The sequence below is a fragment of the Aquarana catesbeiana genome, linkage group LG04 (genome assembly GCF_042186555.1).
Source record: "Aquarana catesbeiana isolate 2022-GZ linkage group LG04, ASM4218655v1, whole genome shotgun sequence".
In the NCBI taxonomy this organism is placed as follows: Eukaryota; Metazoa; Chordata; class Amphibia; order Anura; family Ranidae; genus Aquarana; species Aquarana catesbeiana.
In genome coordinates, this window is record NC_133327.1 from 561,450,957 (window position 1) to 561,475,501 (window position 24,545).

The 24,545-nt window shown below is 43.2% G+C and overlaps 1 long non-coding RNA gene across 2 annotated transcripts in view; it reads right to left on the reverse strand.

Annotated features, from left to right (window-relative positions):
- Window positions 1-24,545, reverse strand: part of LOC141141575 (uncharacterized) — a 56,099-nt gene that overhangs the window by 8,531 nt on the left and 23,023 nt on the right. The window contains exon 3 of one of the 2 annotated variants that reach the window (XR_012244137.1): window positions 20,077-22,330. The exons of the other annotated variant lie outside the window; for it this stretch is intronic. This is a non-coding gene — a long non-coding RNA (uncharacterized lncRNA). Of the gene's footprint in view, window positions 1-20,076; window positions 22,331-24,545 lie in introns of those variants that run through there. 2 annotated transcript variants of the gene reach the window in all.

Sequence of the window (24,545 nt, forward strand, 5' to 3'; positions counted from 1 at the left end):
AATTGTTTGGTGGTAGAATGACGTTATTAAAGATGTAGAATGACGTTATTATATGCAAATTCTGCTAGTGGTAAAAGAGATACCCAGTCATCTTGGGTGAAGGACGTCTTTGGATGGTAAGCTGAAGAAAAGGACAGTTCAATTTTTAGGGATCCCCATAATGCTTTCCAGAACCTTGATGTGAATTGAACTCCACGGTCTGATACAATGTTCATCGGAATGCCATGAAGTCTGACAACCTTCTTAACAAAGAGAGCGGTCTAGGCAGCAGACGGGGTCCCCTTCAGGGTTAGGAAGTGTGCCATTTTTGATAAACGATCCAACACCACAAAAATAGCAGAACAGTCTTCAGAAGGTGGAAGCTCAACTACAAAGTCCATGGCGATCATCTTCCAAGGCCTATCAGGTACAGGTAAGGGTCTGAGTAAACCCCAAGCTTTATTTTGGGTACTCTTGCTCAGGGTACTCTTGCTTATGTTGACATAAGCCCTGCAGTCCTTCTCCAACCCAGGCCACCAGAAAGTATGTTGGTCTTGTGGGTTCCGAAATGGCCTGCTAACACGTGGTCATGACAGAATCCTAGGACAGCCACTATAGCAGTTTCTGGTACAAAAATTTGCTTCTCTTTCCATAATAGGCTGTTCCTTGCCTGCAATGTGACCCCTGGAGGACTGGATGTACCTGCTGAGGTTTGCTGCAATTGAGGTAGTAGGCCTGACTGTAACAGAAGAAAGTTTCCGGCTGGTAAGATTGTTTTTGGTGAAGGTATGTCCTTTGGATCATCAAACATGTGTGATAACACGTCAGGTTTGGTGTTCTTTGACCCGGGTCTGTAGGTAAAATGAAAAGTGAACCTTGAGAAAAAGAGCGCCCAACAGGCCTGATGTGGCCTGAGACGTTTTGCAGTCCTTAAGTACTCAAGGTTTCCTATGGTCTGTGAAGAATAATGTCGGATGAGTGGCTCCTTTCAGCAGGTACCTCCACTCCTCCAATGCTGCCTTGATTGCCAGAAGCTCCCTAACTCCCACTTCATAATTCTATTCTGGTTGGGTAAGTTTCCGAGAAAAGAATGCGACCAGATGGATCACAACCTTGGGGTCCTGTCGCTGCAACAAGACTGCTCCAACTAAACTTTCTGATGCATCTACTTCTAAGATGTAGGACAGGGCAGAATCCGGATGACTTAGAACAGGAGCAGTAGTAGATTATTCCTTCAAGGTTTCAAATTCAGTTTGTGCTTCAGCAGACCAGTAAAAATGGATGCCTTGTTTGGTAAGTTGGATGATAGGGGAAATAATAGCTGAGAAGTTCCTGATGAATTACGGTAAAAATTGGTGAAGCCTACAAAGCGTTGGATTCCTTTTTTATGGGTGGGAGCTGGCCAATTCAAGATTGCGGATACTTTTTGGGGATCCATCCTGATTCCCTCAGTGGAGATAATTAACCCAAGGAATTGGATGCTCTGCTGTTCAAAGTCACACTTCTCAGCTTTGGTGTAGAGTGGTGGAGTCGGAGAAGTACACTCTTGACATGCCCTCGTGTATCTCTAATAAGATGGAAAATATCAAAATGTCGTCCAAGTATACAATGACAAAGATATTAAGGAAGTCTCTGAAGATATCTTTGACGAAATGTCTAAAAGTGTTTGGTGCGTTGTATAAGCTGAACAGCATGACCAGATACTCATAGTGACCAAAGTGGGTACGAAAGGTAGTCTTCCACTCATCACATTCCCTGATCTGGACTAGGTTAGAGGCTCCTTGTAAGTCAAGTTTGCTAAATACCCTGGCAGACTTGAGTCTCTGAAAGAGTTCAGGAACTAAGGGCAAGGGGTAGCGGTTCTTTACTGTGATCTTATTTATGTCACTGTAATCCACACATGGCCTTAGGGACTGGTCCTTTTTCTCCACATAAAAAATATACCTGCTCGTGTCAGTGAAGTTGAGGGGCGAATGACCCTTTCCGTAGGTTCTCTTCAATATAGTCCTTCAGAACCTCTAACTCTCCCGGAAGAAGTTCAATGGGATAGTCATATAGTCTGTGCGGAGGAAGGGTATCTGTGCCTTTACTGAACACATCCAGGAATTCACGGTAGCATTTGGGGACTACCTGACACAGTTCGGCATGCGATTCCAAACTTAGTAAAGAAGCAGGAGGTTGAGGCACAACACTGTTTCTGACAGTAAGGTGAAAGGAACTCTATTCTTCCAGATTCCCAGTCAATATGTGGGTTGTGAGCCTGCAACCAAGGGAGGCCCAAGATGGCAGGGAAAAGAGGTGAAGAAATCGCATCCAAGCATAGTAATTCCTGGTGGTTGGTAGTGGTAATAGTTAGAAGTGGGGAAGTCTCTATGGTCACAAGTTATGGTTTAATGCAAGATCCGTCTGCCAGGAACACGGTAAGCTCATGTTTCTTAGGTTGTAGTGGGATGTGCTGCTGGGCCGCAAAGGACAGATCAATGAAGCAACTCCAAGCTCCAGAATCAATGATTGCAGTCACTGGTACGGTGCTTCCCAGAAGCTGGAATGAGATAGACAAGACTATGTGAGCTGAATTGGCAGATATGTTGGGTTGTTTAGCTGAAGAAAGTGAAAGGCATCTACGTAGCTGTCAGAAACCATGAATCAGACCGAGACAGAAGTACAGTTAATCACACTTGTTTAATAATAATAAAAAGGTAAACAGAGTAAGCGTAGTCAATACATAGCCAGAGTTCAGTAACCGGATCGGGTAGTCAGCCAATGCCAATGTCAGAGAGCCAGAGATCAACGTAGTAGTATAGCAAGCAGGATCAGGAGCCAGAAGGGACATCAGTCGAGCAAGTCTTCAACAGGAACACAGGATAAAGTCTCTGAGATGTGACCAAAAGCGAAGGCAGAGATGATGTGAGCTGGATGGCTTTAAGTAGCCAGGACTGACAAGCAGATCATCAACAGCTGAGTCACTGTGGAGAGAAAGGAGCTGGCAATTAGCCGACAGCTGAGCGGCCAGCTAAGAGAAGGAAGGGCTGAGCGCAGCCCTGAAAGTACACCCTCCTCAACGTCCCCTCCCCCTCGGAGGACCACCAGGCTTGAGGGGAAAACGTCTATGGAAATCACTGAGGAGGACAGGGGCATGTACATCCGAGTATGAGACCCAAGAGCGTTCCTCCGGACTGTACCCCTTCCAATGCACCAGGTACAGTATGCGCCCATGGAACCTATGGGAGTAAACAATGGATTGTACTTCATACTCCTCATGGTTCTCAACCTGTATAGGGTGAGGACGTGGTACCGAGGTGGTAAAGCGGTTGGAGACCAAAGGTTTCAATAAGGAGACATAAAACACATTAGAGATGCACATACTAGGAGGAAGGTCCAACGCATAAGCCACTGGGTTAATCCTGCAAAGGATACGGAAAGGCCCAATAAACCGAGGTCGAACTTCAAAGAAGGAACACAAAGTCGGAGGTTGCGAGCCGACAGCCAGACTATGTGCCCAACCTGGTAGGAAGGCGCAGGCAGGCGTCTGCGGTCAGCATGTAGTCTGTACATATCGTTAGCATGTCGCAAAGCCTCCTGGACTTGTGCCCAAGTGGAACGAAGGCCACGGAGATGCTCCTCAAATGCAGGAATACTCTGCGGAACAAACGAGGCAGGCAACACGGAAGGTTGGAAACCATAGTTCGCCATAAACGGGGACAAACGGGAATCTGAATTCAAGGCACTATTGTGAGCAAACCCTGCCCACGGTAAGAGGTCTGACCAGTTGTTATGATGGTCAGAAATATAGCAATGTAGGAATTGCTCCAACCATTGATTGGCTCATTCTGCAGCCCCATTAGACTGCGGGTGATACGCAGAGGAGGAAGCAAGCTGAATACCCAACTGTGCACAAAAGGCTCGCCAGAACCGGGACACAAACTGACTACCTCTCTCTGAGACAATCACCTTGGGTAGCCCATGTAAGGGGAAGATCTCCCGAGCAAAAATAGAAGCCAGTAGGCAACTTCTTGAGTGGAATACAATGCAACATTTTCGAGAACCGGTCAACCACCATAAGGATAACTGTGTTGGGAGTTGGGTAACTCCACAATGAAATCCAAAGACAGGTGGGTCCAGGGCCTCTCTCCATTGGATATGGGTTGTAGGAGGCCCACTGGAAGGTGTCGTGGAGTCTTCCTCTGAGCACACATGGAACAGGCAGCTACGTTACATCAGCACGTAGACCAGGCCACCAGATTTGTTGGGAAATGGCCCAAAAGATTCCTCCCAGGGTGGTCAGCAGCCTTGGGAGAATGGGAAGTCTGGAGCACAGCAGTACGGAGACTCTCGGGAACAAAGCAGCGGTCACAAGGTTTCTCAGGAGGAGCATCAACCTGAGCAGCAAGAATTTTGTCACCCAAAGGAGAAGTAAGACTGGTGCAAACCGTAGCCAGAATACGATCAGGAGGAATCACAGGAACCGGAACCAACTCCATCTTGGAAGTGGGGGAAAATTGTCGTGGCAAGGTGTCAGCCCTTACATTCTTAGTACTGGGTAAGAATGAGACAATGTAATTAAAACTCGACAAGGGAAGAGCCCATCGCTCCCTTCTGGGAGAGAGGTACTTAGCCTCAGACAAGAATTTGAGATTCTAATGGTCAGTAAGAATGAGAACCGGCACAGTGGTACCTTCAAGGAGATGTCTCCATTCTTTCAGGGCTAAAATGATCACCAACAGCTCTCTGTCACCAATCTCATAATTGCACTCTGCCGGAGACAATTTCTTGGAAAAGTAGCCACATGGATGCATAGCGCACTCAGAGTTAGGACGTTGAGACAGAAGGGCGCCAACTCCAGTCTCAGAAGCATCGACTTCTAGAATAAAAGGCAACGTAGAATCAGGGTGTGCCAACACAGGAGCAGAAACAAAGGCAGCCTTAAGACTCTCAAAGGCCTTAATGGACTCCGGAGAACAACTCTGTGGGTTGCCGTCTTTCCTGGTCATATCAGTCAGGGGCTTGACCAGAGACGAGAAGTTACAAATAAATAAAGCCAAGAAAATGCTGCAGAGGACGTAAACCCACAGGTTGGGGCCACTGTAGGACTGCTGACATTTTCTCTGGGTCCATTGAAAAACCAGCAGTGGAAATGACATAAAACCAGGAATTTAACCTGTTCACAATGGAATTCGCACTTTCCCAATTTACAATAGAGATTGTTCCCTTGAGGCGGTCAAATAACTCCGTAATCAATGGAATGGGATAGGCATTCTTAATCGTCAAACGATTGAGACCCCTACAATCGATACAAGGTCTCAGCTCACCACTTTTCTTCTTTACAAAAAAGAAACCAGGACCAGCAGGAGACGAGGATTTGCGGATGAAACTTCGAGAAAGTGCGTCTGCAACATACTCCTCCATGGCCTTATCCTCCAAGACCGACAAAGGGTAAACCCAGCCACGAGGGGGTATGGCACCAGGTTGAAGGTCAATTGTGCAATCATACGACCGGGGTGGAGGCAAAGTACTGGCTTGACCTTTGTCAAAGACATCGCTAAAATCGCGGTACTCCTCCGGCAGGAAGGAGAATGAAGAGGTGCACAGGACCTTGGCTACCTTCTGGAAGCATCTCTCACTGCACTGTGGCGACCAGGACAGAACCTCAGCACGGAGACAATCAAAAGAAGGGTTGTGCCTCTGTAACCAAGGATAACCAATAACCAGCGGAAACTTAGCAAGGTATTGGATAGAAAGATCTGGATGCCGCACACTGGATAAAGTAGAAAACTTGTCTTTATTGTAGAGATAGGACCATCAAAAGTACAAGACAATCATGCAGGATGTACAGGATCAGCTGACGCGTTTCACACTCAAAGCTGAGTGCTTACTCATAGCTCACTAGCTATGAGTAAGCACTCAGCTTCGAGTGTGAAACGCGTCAGCTGATCCTGTACATCCTGCATGATTGTCTTGTACTTTTGATGGTCCTATCTCTACAATAAAGACAAGTTTTCTACTTTATCCAGTGTGCGGCGTCCAGATCTTTCTATCCAATACCTTGCTCTATTCAGAATTTAGCCAGCACCTGGGACTCTTCAACTCTGAAGGCTTCACATTAACTTTACACCTGGGTCTGGATCCACCTGAGCGGTGAAACACTCTTCCTGCTATTACAGCGGAAACTTAGGTGAGGAAATAACTTTGAATTGGATTATCTCATGGTGAAGGGCCACTATGGCCATGGACAATGGAACAGTCTCATGAGTCACATGGGCAGGCTGTAGAGGTCTCCCGCCAAGAGCCTCAATGTCAAGTGGAATGTCACGCAGCTGCAGCGGAATCGAGTGCTGCTATAGAAAGGCAGCATCAATGAAAAGGCCTGTAGCCCCAGAGTCGATTAGAGCCTGTATCTCGATGGATGACTCAGCCCAAGACAGGGTAACCAAAACCAGGGGCTTATCTTACTGGGAAACTGGAGACGAAACAACGCCACGTAAGGTCTGTCCGTGACAGGACCTCAAGGTTTGGGTGTTCCCTGGACGGCTAGGACAAGACTTCAAAAAGTGACCAGCCTTGCCACAATAAAGGCACAATCTCTCCCTCCTCCTAAGGGCTCACTCATTCACAGAGAGACGCATGAAGCCCAAGTGCATGGGTTCATCTTCACAGACCGACTCGGTACCAGGAGGCATGGGAGGTGAGGGAGGCAAGGGTGGGACTGTAAAGCTCAGAGACAAATGTACAGGAGGCTTGTGCCAGCGCTCCTTAAAAGAGAGTCTTTATCTGAGTCTGGAGTCACTGAGGATGGCAAATGTGATCAACCTCTCCAGCTCAGTGGGTATATCTCTGGCTGCTATCTCATCCTTGATGTTATCCGAGAGACCATGAGAGAAGACAGCCACGAGGGCCTCATTGTTCCAAGCAACCTCTGCTGCCAGAGTACGGAATTCAATGGCGTAATCGGCAACAGTTCTCGTACTCAGTGATGAAGTGGGGGGGGGGAAGCTACAAAGATGGCTAAAGTGGCAAAGTGAACTAAAAAAGCAGAAACGGGCCAATGTATGAATGGATCCTACATGCTAAAAGAACATGGTGGAGATGCAGTGCAGTGCAACGTAGCTGATCAACATGACTATAATGTTACGGGCAGACAAAGCCTAATATATAAAGGTAATTGTGAAACAGTGACTGCTTGAATATAGCAAAGCAAAAATGCATATACTAACACAAATAGGATGAATAGTGACACAATACAAAAAAAATCCTCCTCTGAAGAAGTCACATGACGTGACGATATGCATTAGGATTGGAGCACGGGACGCTGCCACAGACAAACAACAGGAGACGAGCTCGGCGCTCGTAGTTACTACACACTGCAGCATTGTTTTAAATGTAAGTTGATTGGACTTGTTTTATTAAATAAATATACCTTTTATATGGGATCACGCTATGTGCGTCTCTTTCCCCCTTCACACTGTACATCACTACTCTACATGACGAACACTGAGGAGAGAGGCACGGGGACATATTCCAGTTTCCAGGCACGGGGACAGATTCCAGATTGGTGATACTCCTGGAGGCATACGAGCTCGGCGCTCGTGGATTGATGCCCACACTCACTTCATGAAAGTGAGTGCAACCTCCCCCCGTGTGTGTCTTGCCCCCCCTCCACTGTGGTCGTCGCAGAGTTATTTTACATGCTGTATATTTTTTATTTTTTATATTTCGCTTGGCATGTTCATCATTGTCACTACCTGTATACACGGAATGTCTACACCTGCGGGTCATTTGCAACACAGGCTGTACACCTTACAGCTGTAAGGTAAGCGGCTTGCAAACATGGAGGTGTCCTCACTGAAGATCCCCCTTCCCTTCACGATTGGAACTGTTTTGTGTGTCTCATCATGAGTTTTTGTTTTTTGGACTGGATGATAGAACTAATATTCATGTTTGCCCTAGGGATTTGTCACTTGTAGTTCACCAGGATTTGGCACGTTTTTGCTAATGGGGCATTAGCCCACATATATTTTTCTTGCATTATATATTTTTTTTTTGTATTGTGTCACTATTCATCCTATTTGTGTTAGTATATGCATTTTTGCTTTGCTATATTCAAGCAGTCACTGTTTCACAATTACCTTTATATATTAGGCTTTGTCTGCCCGTAACATTATAGTCATGTTGATCAGCTACGTTGCACTGCACTGCATCTCCACCATGTTCTTTTAGCATGTAGGATCCATTCATGCATTGGCCCGTTTTTGCTTTTTTAGTTCACTTTGCCATTTTAGTCATCTTTGTACCTCCCCCCCCCCCCCTACTTCATCACAGCGCAACTACCATCTTCCCCCACTTTTGTCTCATTTTTCCTGCCTTGGATCAGTCCTTAGGTGTTGCAGCAGTGTCCTTTTAGCGTAGGCCCCCCCCAACAGCGCAGGAGTTTCCACTTTTACATAGTTCTCGTACTCTGTTTGATGGACATGAGGCTCTTGGCAGCAGAAGTGGAGCGTGCGGGAACGTCAAATACCCTTTTGAAGGAAACCACAAATTCTGGGTAACTCAGGACCACGGGTTTTTGCATCTCCCATAGAAGGTTTGCCCAGACCAAGGCTCTCTCAGAAAGCAAAGATATCACGAAACCTACTTTGCTTCTGTCCGTGGGAAACGCCTGGGGCAGCATCTCAAAGTATATCTCAACCTGGTTGAGAAACCTTCTGCATTGAACTGGATCGCCCCCAAATCGCTGGGGAAGCGGAGCGGAACCAGACATGCCTTTTATAGAGGTAATACTCGAGGTTGGTGCCTGCACAGAGAATGAAGCAGCAGCAGGGAGGGCCTGCAACACAGGTTGTACCGGAGAAGCCATAGTGGAAGATTCCAGATGAGCCGTGTGACTCAGGAGAATTTGTAACGCCAAGACAAACTGATCCATGCGGTGATCCTGGTCATCCAATCTGGAAAAAATATTACCAACAAGTGGACTGACTGCATCTTCTGAATTCATGGCCTTCGCCTACTGTCAGAAACCATGAATCAGACCAAGACAGAAGTACAGTTAATCACACTTGTTTAATAATAATAAAAAGGTAAACAGAGTAAGTGTAGTCAATACATAGCCAGAGTTTAATCAGATCGGGTAGTCAGCCAATGCCAATGTCAGAGAGCCAGAGATCAACGTAGTAGTACAACAAGCAGGATCAGGAGCCAGAAGGGACTTCAGCCGAGCAAGTCTTCAACAGGAACGCAGGATAAAGTTTCTGAGATGTGACCAAAAGCGAAGGCAGAGATGAAGTGAGCTGGACGGCTTTAAGTAGCCAGGACTGACGAGCAGATCATCAACAGCTGAGTCACTGTGGAAAGAAAGGAGCTGGAAATTAGCCGACAGCTGAGCGGTCAGCTCAGAGAAGGAAGGGCTGAGCCCAGCTCTGACAGTAGCTTAGCCGGGCAGGTGGGTACGTAGTGACCGGATTCCCCACAGTAGAGACAGAGGTTGTTCATCCGTCGACATTGGCGTTCTTCTGGGGTTAGTGATGGGCGGATCAAGTCCAACTGCCTTGGTTCAGGTGCCTCTGGAACTGGTGGGGCAGGATTTCCAAACAGGGGGTCAGTAGGCCTGGGTGCTTTGGGTAACATCCATATTGGTCTGAACTGCTGTGAGGATCTCTCAGATTTATGCTTGCATAATCGTACACCTATCTGGGCAAGCTTATCTTTAAGCTCTTCTGAGAGGCCCAAACGGAACTGGTGACACAGGGCTGCATCGTTCCAGTTAGTGTCTGCACTCCAACATCTGAAATCCGTGATGTAATCTTCGACTGGTCTGCGACCTTGCTGAAGGGTATGCAAGGCAGATTCAGCAGTGGTGTTTTGTCATCATACAGCTGTGACATGGGCGTTAAGAATAGTTGCAGGGTATTTAACTGTGTGTTGTTTTCTTCCAGTAGATGATGAGCCCAGCACTGTGGTTCTCCTTGGAGCAGGGAAATGGTAAATCCCACCTTTGTAGCTTCTAGAGAAAATGTCCTTGGTTGAAAAGGCAAAGTAGAGCTGACAGGCATTGTGAAAGGCTCTAAACTTGCCTCGATCACTGGAGAACCTCTCAGGGCTGGAACTCGAGGTTCGGGGGTAGCATCATTTCTGGAGAGCTGCCAGAGACCCCAGCGGATGTAGCAGGCACAGATGTAGTGGATGCAGTAGAAGTCGCAGCAGGTGTAGTCAGTGCCTGAACACGGCCCTCAGTGCCTGATGTGTAGAGGAGAGCCTCTCATACCACACCGGCTTGTGGGCCACTGAGGTTGAGACAGCAGCCACAGAAGCACGGTGATGTAGGAGTGCCTAGGATCAGTCCAGTATTCAGTATGGCTGGTTGTCTGTGGCTGGATATGCAGCAAGCAGACCGGTAAAGGCTAGGCAGACCAGAACAGTGGCAGGCTGAGATCGCAGCAGGAGCAGGAACCGGATGCAATTCGCAGAGCAGAGCCACAGCAGGCTGGAAGAGCAGATGCAGGATCAGGCAGGCCGGGTCAGTAACATTCGGGCAGATCAGCAGAGCAACAGGCAGAAGAGAAGACCAAAACAAGCCGGGGGTCCAAGTGACCAAACGTGCTCAGTGCTGAACATAAACAAATGATTGTGCCGTGCTCAAAGTGCTATCCCCACAGCCAATCAAGCTTCTTACCAGGAGGGATTGATCTCAAATAGAGATCAGACATGCTTTTGTAAAAAGAAGAGCCAATGCTATCACCATCAAGCCTTCAGAAGGATGTGACCCCACCAGCAAGTTACAGCAATAGGGTCCCCACAGAAAGCTCATGAAGGCAGCTTACTTGGATCGCCCAACTCCACCCAGCTTATATCTGCGTTTCCACAGCAAATGCAAATGTCGTCTGGGACATGCAATGTAATTGTTGGGTTCAAGCTTAGCTAAGCACTGGGGAAAGTAGGCACTACAGTAGCTAAGCTTGAACCCAACAATTACATTGCATACTCCGGATTACATTTGCTGTGGAAACTCAGGTATAAGCTGGAAGGAGTTTGGCAAACCAAGTGAGCTGCCTTTATGAGCTTTCTGTGGGTACACCATTGCTGCAACTTGCTGACGGGGTCACATATCCTTCTGGAGGCCTGATGGTGAGAGCATTGGCTCTTCTTTTTACAAAAGAGTGCCTGATCCCTGTAATTTGAGATCAATCCCGTCTGGTAGTAAGACACTTGATTGGCTGTGGGGATAGCACTTTGATCACGGCACACCAATTTGTTATTTGTTTACGTGGATTTGAACTATTCACAATACATTTATGAACTTTTCGGAAATGACTGGTTATTTATATGTTTATGTGTAGGTTGTCACATGGTGGTTTAAATATTTGCAAAAGCATAATCATTAATCATATGTGTACAATTTAAAGGGACATTAGCACACTTATGTAGGGATTGTAATAATCATGATTTTATTTTTGTTGGTATATCATTTTTATTTGAAGTAATTTCAATATAAAGTAATGAGAGTTTAAAGGGACATGCACACCTTTATTTTTGTTTAAGACTGTGCACTTTGCAAGTGCAGCTGCATTCTGCATGTGCAGTTGCTCTAGAGCTTAGTAAATGAAGTAAAGCTTCACTTTGCAAAGAATACCCAATCCCATGCAAGAAAAATGAAAAGAAAACCAGCATTTGTGCTTGCATATGATTGGATGATGGAAGTCAGCAGAGCTTCCCCTCATTTAGTAAGGCTTGAAGCAACTGCATTCGCAGAGTGCACCGTTTATTTGCCATTAGTAAATCAACTCCATTGCATCCCCCATGTACCCCTTATATGTGCAAAACCTTTCCAAATATTGTAATTATCTTACCATAGGATAAACTCTTAATGCGTTGCTATGGATGACTGTTACTTGACCTCAAGCCCTAAATTAATGAATTAATTAATAATTAAGAAATACCTTAAGGCAGTTATACGAATACATAAATAAATATTCTGAGACAAATAGTCTTGTCCATTAATGTATATTATGTATGGCTATATACAGAAATGAGAAAATCATTTTAATAAAAGGTCTGGTGTAGAAAATATGACATATATCATCTGTGCGGTGCTATGTGTTTGTAAGAAAGGTTTTTAAATGTGTAACATAAGACTGGAATTTGTGCAGATGACTCCACAAAGGTGAGTACTAACAAGTGAAGCCATATACAGTACTAGGTCTGCAGGATGACAGGTTGCAAATAAACTACAAAACACTCATAGATACTGCAAATCACTGTACACTAAAAAGAATTCTGCAAGTATTTTTCCTTGGGCTAAACAGGAGGCATTTACAGAAATTTTTGTGTTCAAGCAATGTTGCCTAGGAACTAATTATCTGATTGAGATAAACTGATTGACAATTGCATTCTGCCTTTCAGAGCATATTCTGTCCCACGAGCAGAGAATGCATCTATTCAAAATGTTTTCATGCTAAATATTCAAACAAAACCTTCATTAGAAATATTTCAATTTGACAGGTCGAAAAAAGGGAAAATAATTACATTGTGCTATGCAGCTAGCAAATATAGTAAATAGGACAGAGCAGAATATTTCTAGTTTGGTGTGGGGCCTGTACATTTTGCGGAGTCTTCATTAATTCAGTCTGACTGTATGTGGTTTGTCTCAGCTATCCCCAAATTCAAGGGTGCATCTCATGAGTGACATGGTGGAAGCCTTTAAGAAAATATACCCACTTAAGGTCTGGTTCACACCAATGCATTTTTTATGCAAAAACACAAAAAGTACCTGGAATATGCAAACTGCAACCTGCATAGGTGTGAACCAGGCCTAAATGTCTTCTGGTTACCTCCCTGCAGGAAAGATTGCCTCTGATCTACTTGGGCTTCACAATGGTGAACTACTTTTTTGGCTAAGTAATCTGCCTGCCCAAGACATATCCACTGATTGCTACTATGCAAGAGACATTTCCACAGACCGCCAATGTAGAGGAAACATTTCCACTGACTGACAATGTACAGGAGACATTTCCACTGACCACCAATGTAGAGGAGACATTTCAACTGACCAACAATGTAGAGGAGGCATTTCAATTGACCAATAATGTACAGGAGACATTTCCACGGACCACCAAGGTAGAGGAGACATTTGCACTGGACACCAATGTAGAGGAGACATCTCCACTGACTGCCAATGTAGAAGAGACATTTCCATTGACCACCAATTTTGACGAGACATCTCCACTGATCGCCAATGTAGAGGAGACATTTCCAGTGACCACCAATTTACAGGAGACATTTCCACTGACCAGTGTGACCACCAATCTAGAGAAGACATTTCCACTAGACACCAATGTAGAGGTGACATTTCCACTTGTTGCTAAAATGCAGGACAAATTTCCACTGACCACCAATATACGGGGGACATTTTCACCGATCAACAATGTACAGGAGACATTTCCACTGATCGCAAATATGCAGGACACATTTCCACTGACCACCGATGTACAGGATACATTTCCTGAAATCCACCATGGTATAAGACAGATGTTTGCATTTTCTGTTAGCTCTCCCATTTGCAGGAACTAACTTTAAAACTAGGTGCATTGGCCAATACTCATATGCCCCCAGAAACAATCACTTGTGGGTTTCCAAATTATAGGGGTGTATACAAGGTTGGTAGACAATAGGCTGAAGAACAGATGCGTCGGGGTCAATTTACTAAGGGCAAATACCCTGTTCACTTTGCAACTGAAGGTTACCCAGAGCTTAGTAATTGTAGGGTGATTTAATTTTGCAAAGAATACCCAAACACATGCAAGAAAAATAAAAAAACAGCATTTTCTTTGCACATGATGGTGGATGATGCAAGTCAGCAGATCCTCACCTCACTCACTAAGCTAAGGGAAGATTTCCTTGCAAAGTGCAACTTCCCATGCACAGGGGACCGTCTTTGTGCCTTTAGTAAATCAATCCCATAGTGTTCCAGACCAAACCAACAAAATAACACATAGAAAACCACAATTTAAGAAATTGTAGCATAAAACAAACATAAATCTAAAGACAAGCACATGAAACTGTAACTGCTTAACAGGGAGGATGAAAAAAGACTAGGAGATAGTTTCAAGGGACAAAGTTCAACCAACAGAAAATTAGGAGCTCACTGAAACAGGAAATACAGACAAATCTAACAACACACCTGTCCTTACAGTGTCCTTAGTAAACCCTAACATTGAACATCTCTTGTTTGCTCCTTTCTGATCAGTTAAAGTAGAAGTTCACCCCAGAGCCGTGTACACACAATCTGAATTTCTGACGTGAAATGTCCGATGTAAGCTTGTTGTCGGAAAGTCTGACTGTGTGTATGCTCCATCGAACATTTGCTGTCAGAATTTACGCACACAAGTATTTGAGAACAAGTTCTCAAATTTTCCGACTACTTCACTTCACTCGAAAATTCCAAGCGTGTGTACACAAGTCTGTCGCACAAAAGTCCATGCATGCTCTGAATAAAGCGGAAGGAGCCGCACTGGTTATTGGACTTCTTTTTTATAGCTCCGTCGTACGTGTTGTACGTCACCGCGTTCTTGACGTTCGGAATTTCTGACAACGTTTGTGTGATCGTGTGTATGCAAGACAAATTTGAGCCAACATCCTTCGGAAAAAAATCCACGGTTTTGTTGTCGGAAAATCCTATCGTGTGTACAGGGCATAAAACTAAAATCTGTAAGTCTAACAATCTAAGACTAACCTATCTAGCCCTGTAAAGAACAAATCACTCTACATTCCTTTTCTGAAGCGGCTCCGGACCGGTCTCCAGTGGCAGAAGCTCTGTGCCTGGGAAGTGATGTCACCCATAGACTTTCTATGGGGCTTCTGTTGTCGGCTGCCTCCTCTCTGCACCCGCCTCCACACAAAAGCCATCGCTGACAGCTCAGCGTGGGCCCAGAACGGCTTCAGAAAAGGTATGTGTAGCCATTTCTTCTTTACAGGACTAGATAGATTAGTTTTAGACTGTGGACGCTAGTAGATTTACATATTTTAGTTTTAGAGTGAACTTCTACTTAAAGTGGATGTAAACCCAATGTCATCCTTTCTAAACTACTGCCATAGTGGTTATCTATAAGGATATACATTCCTCCTGCATGTACCTTTACCTGTCAAATGTCTCCCCTCTGTCTGTTATGAGATCCGAAAAACTGCATATTCTGTGGGTGGGTCTGTTGTCTGGAGCTCGGTGGGTGGAGTCGTGATGTCAGTAGACTCCCCGCCCACATCTACACTCCCTTTGTCAATATGCATTTTCTCCTGTTTATTTCTAACACTGAACTTCTCCTGAACTTCTGCTATGATCTCTAACATCCAGTGAAAAGCCAGGAAAGTAACCACATGGCTTCAGCATGCCAAATCATGCTGAGGTGTGGAACAGCCAATCCTTGCAGAGCTGCTGAAGAAAGGAGTGGGGGAGGGAATTAAAAAATCATGCCTGTGTCTTAGGCTGTCACTCACAGCAAGGCGGAGTATTTGACAAAGTTTTTCTCAGTTTGTCAAGATATTTCTCACTGAACAATAAAAGAGGATTGCTCAGAGCTGGATTAACTCTGTGTGGCAAGACTGGGCTCAAATGATAGGAAATTTTATACTCTACAGTATGATATAAAAAAAAACCTTTTTTGGGCGACGAGCTTCATGTGATGAGGTTTGTTGCGATTGCAGCATGATTTATCAAGTGACAATTGTGGCATAACATCACCACGTTTCTAGGTGCTTTTTTAGGTGTTTTTAGGTGCCCCCCTGGCGGTGATGGGGAAGCTTGCTGGGAGATGGGGTCCTTGGGAAACCTAGGCACCCCTATGGACATGACCACTATGGACATCCTATACCTGATGGGTGAGCAGATGGCTTTTTTTTACATAAATCCGTGATCTTTGAATCTCTCCCCTTTTATAACTTTGCTGACCATTTATACATCTTCTAGTAAGTGTTGATCTTATATAAGCTGTGCCTGGACTATTAGGTGTTGACAGATGTTGGTTATTTCACCTTATTTTTAGTTTGAATTTGAGATATCATTATCCCCTACCGCTAAGGGATATTTTGGAGTAACTATCTCTGTACTCTTCACAAGTAAAGGTCAGCAGAGCCATTTTGTGTTGTGTATTTATATTTTGGTCATTTTACTACTATTTACCTGTTTACATTTTTGATATGTATGGTCATATGTATACGTCCACCTCTAGTTGATCAGTCTGTGATTATGCGTTTTTCCTAGTACAACTTGTGTGTTTCCTGGAGATGCTGCCCGGTCTGTTCCTTTTCTATGGGTTGGTTTTCCTGTTTTGATTTTCTGTTCACTTGTCTCCCCATAGCCTGAATGGATATGATGGTCCCATAAGGTATCGCATTTTTTCTCTTTTCCCCCTCAATTCCCCCTTTTCCATGGGATAGGGGGTTTATTAGAATACATTGGGGATATGTATTTATGTATATGTTTGTATTTATTCCATCTATTTGATTATTAACATTGGGTACTTAGTCAGATGATGAGAGGCTGAAGCCCTTAACCTCCCTGGCGGTATGATTATTTCGGATTTTAGGTGCTGAAAGCGGTACAATTATTTTGCATGGAAATTTGGCATTTTATATTGTAGGCCTGTAATTCTTAGCAATAACACACTTAAATCTGTCCACCAAGAGTCTAGTAGATATCCCGGGTATGATGAAGTTTGAAACACAAAAACATAAATTATAATATAATAAATAAATATAAATAATTAAAAAAAATAATAATATAATAATAATAAAATAAATTTCCCAACGATTCACTATCGCTCAATTCTGCAAGTGTTCTAATTTACTATCGCTGTTTTCTAGCTGGTCTAAAGCCACTTTTGACGTAAAGGAACATTTTTTGGTTGCTATGGACAATCTCAAGTTTCCAGGCAGAAAGAACAGTATATATAATATAAAACTGCATGCAGGGCATCGGACAAAGCACTGGGGACAAAAGGGATGTGAAATGACTGCATACAGTACTGTAATCTGTAAGATTACAATACTGTATGTGTTATGATTTTTACATTTTTTTGAATTTGCCGCCAGGCTCCGCTCCCGTGCGTCGCAACGCTCGCAGGGAACAGAGCCTGGCAGAGAGAGGCTTCGGAGGAGGACAGAGCCCGCAGACACAGCAGGGGGACATTGCAGGATCCTGGGGACAAGGTAAGTATACCGCACCAGGATCCTGAGATGTAATCCCGAGTGTGGCTCGGGGTTACCGCTAATGGTGCTGAAATTTAACCCTGAGCCACACTCGGGAATACCGTCAGGGAGGTTAAGAAGCGTCAGTGACTGCGAAACGCGTAGGGAAGCTCTACAAACAGTCTGATTGCTACCCTTTTCTTGATTTTTATGTTTAAGTTTTCACATTGCCCACCCAATTTAAAATGTCTTTTTAATGTTTTGTAATAAGGCTATGACTTTTTAAACGTTCTGTATACTTGATGACATTATATATACCATAAGGTCTTCGCTAAACGCCCATTTCCCTTTGCCTTTCCAAATTTGACTTATTATAGGCTTACCTGTAGTTAACAATCACCAAGCGGGCTTTACTACTGCTTTTAGCTGGCCATACAATTTTGTTCAAAATTTTTTACCATCCCTCCTCCCCTCCTCATCCAATCAGAGAATACTTTTCATTCATTCAGAAAATACAAAGCATTCTGTAAATAACAGGTGTGCCTAGCACCAACCTCTTGTGTTCAGAATGCAGCAGGGCAGTTGCTCATGATGGGATCAGGATGCAAGTGGAGATCACTGGAGTTGCAAGGTCCACTCCAGTGATTACCAGCTTTCGGGGGGATCCCACAAGTATGCATATAATTACATTGGTCCAAGTTGGACCAATGTAACTATGTAAAAATATACCATAACTGGAATTCTTCTTTAAAGAAAATATTAAACCATGTGACCATTGTAAACACCCTTAGCAAAGTTATAGTTTTTCCCAGCTCCTGGCACTGTCACTCTTCCTGGACTGCTTGTTTGGCATGCAAGTGTAGAGGAAAATTCCAATAAAGGCATGTGAAATAAAAAATAATAATGGACAATGCTCAATATATATGAATTATGCAGTCCTACCGTGTTTCCCCTGAAAATAAGACCCAGTCTTATATTAATTTTGGCTACAAAAAAAACACACTAGGACTTATTTTCAGGGGAAGTCTTATTTAATTATGGGACGTACAATAATCTATTCAAATAGAGTCATGTCCTCTTCTTCTGGAAAAAAAATATCCTGATCCTTTAATGCATGATAGACAGCACAGTGCTTGTGCTGTTTCATTTATCATTCTCTTTATTCTAAAAAACCTGGAAGAAAACAATAAAATGTTTTTTTTAAAAGTTCCTTTTCTAAGGTAGCCTCCCTGGCGGTTTTCCCGAGTGTGGCTCGGGGTTAAATTTCAGTCCCATTAGCGGTAACCCCGAGCCACACTCGGGATCGCATTGCAGGATCCTGGGGCAGCGTTACTTACCTTGTCCCCGGGATCCTGCGATGTCCCCCGCAGTGTCCGAGGGCTCCGTCCTCCTCCGAAGCCTCTCCGTGCCAGGCTCCGTTCCCTGCGAGCAGCGCGACGCACGGGGGCGGAGCCTGGCGGCAAATTCAAAAAAATGTCAAAATCATAACACATACAGTACTGTAATCTTACAGATTACAGTACTGTATGAAATGATTTCACATCCCTTTTGTCCCCAGTGCTCTGGCCCATGCCCTGCATGCAGTTTTACATGATATACACTGTTCTTTCTGCCTGGAAACTGGAGATTGTCCATAGCAACCAAAAAGTGTCCCTTTACGTCAAAAGTGGCTTTAGACGAGCTAGAAAACAGTGATAGTAAATTAGAACACTTGCAGAATTGAGCGATAGTGAATTGTGGGGAAATTTATTTTATTACTATTTTTTTAAATTTTTTTTAATTATTTATTTTTATTTATTATATTATAATTTATGTTTTTGTGTTTCAAACTTTATCATACCCGGGATATCTACTAGACTCTGGTTTGGACAGATTTAAGTGTGTTATTGTTAAGATTTACAGACCTACAATATAAAACGCCAAATTTCCATGCAAAATAATTGTACCGCTTTCAGCACCTAAAATCCGAAATAATCATACCGCCAGGGAGGTTAAGTTAAAAAAGTTCCTGTGTCCCTTGCCAGCTCAGGAGTCAGCATTATGACATTCTGTAATCCAAAAACCTTGATTAAAGTCCTTGTACAATTATGTAATCCATTCTGTTAAAAGATTATATATTGTGCAATGTGCCTCCTTCTCCTTGTATAAATTTATTGTGAAAAAATACCTTATTTACAGCGCCGCTGGGCGCTAACGTAACCCACCAGAGCTGTTCTCACCCTCTCTGAATACTGCAGAGGGAGGGACCAAGATCTCCGCTGATGTCATCCCTGCTCCTAGCACTGAAGAGGGAGGGGCCGCTGTCAGCCGGGAGGAGAGGAGAAGATCTCTGGTGGGTCACGTGAGTGCCCAGCGGAGCTGTAAATAAGGTATTTTACACACTAAATTTACACAAGGAGAAACACTACACATTATATAATCTTTTTACAAAAAACGGATTACATGTTTTTACAAGGACTTTAACTAGGGCTTATTTTCGGGGTAGGGTTCATATTGCAGCCATCCTAGAAAATAACGCTAGGTCTTATTTTCAGGGTAGGGCTTATTTTCGGGGAAACAGGATATGTACTACAAAACATAACTCCCCTTCCCTTGCCTGTTAGTCTTTTGTTACACAATCAGGTTTGCTTTATGTAGCAGCTGAATTGAGGTATTTAAGTATGAAGAGCACAGAGTTGATACATTAAAATATTCTGAATACTCTCATTACATTCATTATCAATCCACAGTTTAAAAAATGCCACATGTTTCATGAGAGTGTATTTTTACAAACTGGACTGCTTTTATATATTGGGTGATTTGCATTGTTTCTTTCAGTGTTTAGTTTCCTCAATAAAGGATATATAAACCCATTCACTAAAATCTCATATAAACTCAAACACGATAATGTCATTTCAAAAGTCATTTTTAATATTTTTTAAATCTGCAGCTTTCATTAAAGTAATCCCTGATGATCCTGATAATAAGGCCCTTGCTTAGGCACTTTCTATTATAGGGTGACAACGCTCTGTCACTGTCTTCTAGTTGTAATCGTATCACATTAGCGAACTACAGAGACCTACATGTAGGCTTGGTGTACTGTTGTCATGGTCAAGAAATCCACCAAAAAAAACGCCATGCAGCCATCACCGGAATATGCACACCTGAAATGACTGCAAAAGGCTGCAAGCGGTCAGCGGCACTGAGAAGAAATACAAGATGAATAAAATGTTAAAAATAGAATGTTATTTTGAAAATTGGCAACTGTATATGATATGTAGAGAACCTGCCATTATCAGGAGTGTCCCTTTTTCTACATTAAGTGTTGCTGGGGTGTAGTCAGCCTAGAAATGATTGATGACTCTGTTTTCTGTAGGTTTTCTGCTAAGTTTAGGTCTAAAAATATCCAATAGCCGGAGTTATAAATATAATTGTATCTCCCTGGCCAAAAACTGAGGATCAATACTGGAGAGGGAGGGCATAAATACTCTTGTCTTCTATTATTGCCTGGGGAAGAAGTGTTCAGTTGGTCTTTAACCACTTCAGCTCCTGAAGGTTTACCCCCCCCCATGACCATTTGTACTAAAAGTGAACACTGACAACCTCTTTCTGAAAGTTTTACTTGACTGTCTACCTCCGGCTTAACCATATCAGCCCCAGAAGGTTTTCCCCCCTTCATGACCAGGCCATTTTTGTGCAATTGTGCGACACTGTACACAAATAAAATATATGTCTTTTTTTCCCACAAATAGAGCTTTCGTTTGGTGATATTTGATCACCTCTGCGTTTTTTTTTTTTTTGCGCTATAAACAAAAAAGTCTGGCAATTACAAAAAAAATAATAAAATCATTAAAAAAAAATTAAAAATCTAATTTCTTCATCAATTTAGGCTAAAATGTATTTTGCTACATGTTTTTGGTTAACAAAATCTCAATAAGCGTATATTGATTGGATTGCGCACAAGTTAAAGCGTCTACAAACTATGAGATATATTTATGGATTTTTTTATTTATTTAATTTTTTAGTAGTAATGGAGACGATAAGCGACTTATAGCGGGACTGTGACATTGCGGGGAACAAATCGGACAGGATAGGAGCTTGGACATGGCAGGAAGTCTGGTAGCTCATCCGGGGAGGTTGTGTGCTGCAATTGCTCTACAGTCAGAAAAATACAGTGTGCCGGCCTTGCTTCAAGGCCCTTTCCTGCTATCAGGCCTGGGCTCAGCCCTTCCTTCTCTGAGCTGGCCGCTCAGCTGTCGGCTAATTGCCAGCTCCTATCTCTCCACAGTTACTCAGCTGTTGATGATATCCTGCTCGTTAGTCCTGCCTACTCAAGTCGTCCAGCCCAGAGGATCTCTGCCTTCGTCTTAGTCAACATCACAGAGACGCTCTCCTGCATTCCTGTTAAAATACTTGCTTGGCTGACATCCCTTCTGGCTCCAGATCCTGCTTGCTGTTTTACTACGCTCATCTTCGGTTCCCTGACGTTTGGCTTGTCTGACTATCTGTTCCAGTTCCTGAACTCTGGCTATGTTTTGTTCTATTTAATTTTATTTTTAAACAAGTGTGATTTAACTGTACTTCTGTCTCAGTCTGATTCATGGTTTCTGACCCCTGTATTGACTGAAAATAGGACTCAGAGTATAGGTATAGCTCTTTTATTGGTATCCTGTGCCCTAATCCCTCTCTACCAGGTTTTGAAGATCCAATAAACTCTGTTACCTGTTTCAAAAGTGACTGGTGCCCAATATGCCACACCCCACACCCCACAAAAAGTTAAGAATCCAATCCTCAGGTGAAATGTCTTTCTACAGACCACTGGGGGCCCTAACGGGCTCTGGGGGGGAGGGGTAATGGGGTGCTACAGATACACAGTGCTATAGTAAAATATATGTCTTCCAGTTAGTTTTCCATCTGCTCTAAATTAACAACTGCAATCGAAAATATGAACTATGAAAAAGAAATCCTATGAATGTTTCTTTTGCAAGTGAAATTCCCATCGAACTGTTTGCTTTTTGCATAAGAAAGTGCATTCCTGCTATTATTATATTTTAAAGCTGCTTTGCTTTTTTTTTCCTCTTCCTAAAATCAAAGGTGATTCTTGTTTTCTTTACAGGAATGTTGAAGTAGAGGAAGATGCCCTTGATTCCTTTTCTTCGCCTCATCACACCGCCATCACTGTGTAGTCCCCTTTTGTTTTGTCTACCTTAAGAACAATGCAGTATAATTAGACTTACAACTAAAAAAAGAAAATTGATTTACTGTATCCAGGCAAGTGTCATTGAAGGAATTTATGCTGTGCTCAGTGATCATGATGCATTTTTGAGAAGCTGCCATGAACTCAAATAATGTAAGACACATCTATTCTTACAGCTTCTTTTTAATTTTTATTGTAGACATTCGCGTACATGTTATTTGACATTTTTTACTTCTTATTCAGCTTGGTTTGTAGGTGTACAAAGTCTTACAGCATGTTTTCTGTAGAAAGCAGCCACGTTTTGTGTAGAAATACCTTCCGCCTGCCAGAATGGTGTGGAGGACACTTGCTCTCTGTGTGGCAACAGTGGTCTCTCTGTAGAGGTCCAACACACCCCCTGCTGAGCTCATCTATAGCTATGCAATCAACAAAATTAGGTACAAAACCTCACGCTATTATTGATAAAAAAAACTACCATATAAAAATAAAAAATAAAAAACTTTAAAAAGCAGCTATCACGCCACCGTGCAATCACCAAAAACCTGCTGACCTGTTGCCTATGTAAATAAAGTGCTTTTGAGCACCTTGATTATTTTAACCGCATGCCAACCAGCCGCCGTAGTTGTACTGCGGCAACATGGCTCGGCTGCGTGAATCGCCATCATGTTACGTCGGCAACATAGACGCCCACCAGGGGACACGTGCGCGCCGCCGGAGGCGCGCGCCACCTGCTCGCCAACGGAGCAATGCGGGTGATCGCGACCGCCGGGCTCCCGTGATCGTTTGGGGCACATGGAGAACTGGGATCTGTGTGTGTAAACACACAGTTTCCAGTTCTCTGAGGGGAGAACAGACAGAGTGTCTGTTCATACAGAGTATGAACAAACGATCTGTCATCTCCCCTGCACAGTCCCCTCCCCCCTTCAGTTAGAACACAAACTAGGACACACTTAACCCCTTCACTGACCCCTAGTGGTTAACCCCTTCACTGCCAGTGACATTTTTACAGTAATCAATGCAATTTTATAGCATTGATCGCTGTAAAAATGCCAGTGGTCCCAAAAAATGTGTCAAAATTATCCGACGTGTCCACCATAATGTCGCAGTCCCAATAAAAATCGCAGATCACCTCCATTACTAGTAAAAAAAAAATTAATAATAAAAAAGCCATAAAACTATCTCCTATTTTGTAGACGCTATAACTTTTGCGCAGACCAATGAATATACGCTTTTTTACCAAAAATATGTAGAAGAATACATATCGGCCTAAACTGAGGGAAAAAAAAAATGTATATATTTTTGGGGATATTTATTATAGAAAAAAGTAAAAAATATTGCGTTTTTTTCAAAATTGTTGCTCTTTTTTTGTTTATAGCGCAAAAAATAAAAACCGCAGAGGCGATCAAATACCACAAAAAGAAATCTCTATTTATGGGGAAAAAAGCACATCAATTTTGTTTGGGAGCCACGTCACACGCCCGCGCAATTGTCAGTTAAAGCGACTCAGTGCCGAATCACAAAAAAACACTCTGATTGGATTATCTAACATAATTGGATGATATATGCGACTGTTCTCACATTTCTTTACTTACAACCTAATTAGATGATGTATGGGATTGTTTTTGTGATTTTGATTTTTCTTCTGCACATGATTTATGATAATTGTGCAAGTTTATGTGCTTTGTTGTTTATATGCTGCCCATTTGAGTCCACATTTGATAATTTTATTAAGAAGCGCTTCACTGTTAGCACTGGATGACCTTGTCCTTCCACTGGGTATACTCGTACATTTATACAATCAGCAAAGCTCATGCTCCCTGCTGAATAGAGAGCTCTAGCTATGACCCAGCAGGGGGCATGTCAGATCTCTGAGAGGCCACTGCTTCCACACACAGAGCAAGGGTCTCACTCTGTAGCATGCTGGCAAAAAACAGACTTTTCTACTCAGGCTGTGGCTGTTTTCTAAAGAAAACTAACAAAACTAAGGATGGCCATACAATATACAATTTTCTTCTATGAATTTTCCTTTAGATTTACCAAAATCATATAATTTTAGGTCAAACGTAAACACTTTCAATTTGTATGCAATCAGGCAGGCCTTTGCAATACATAGTTGAAGGTAAATCTAAAGGAAATTGAATGAGAAAATTGTATAATGTATGGCCAGCTTAAGCTCCACTACACCTTTTGTTTTGATGCACCTGGAATGTATTCAGCTGATTAA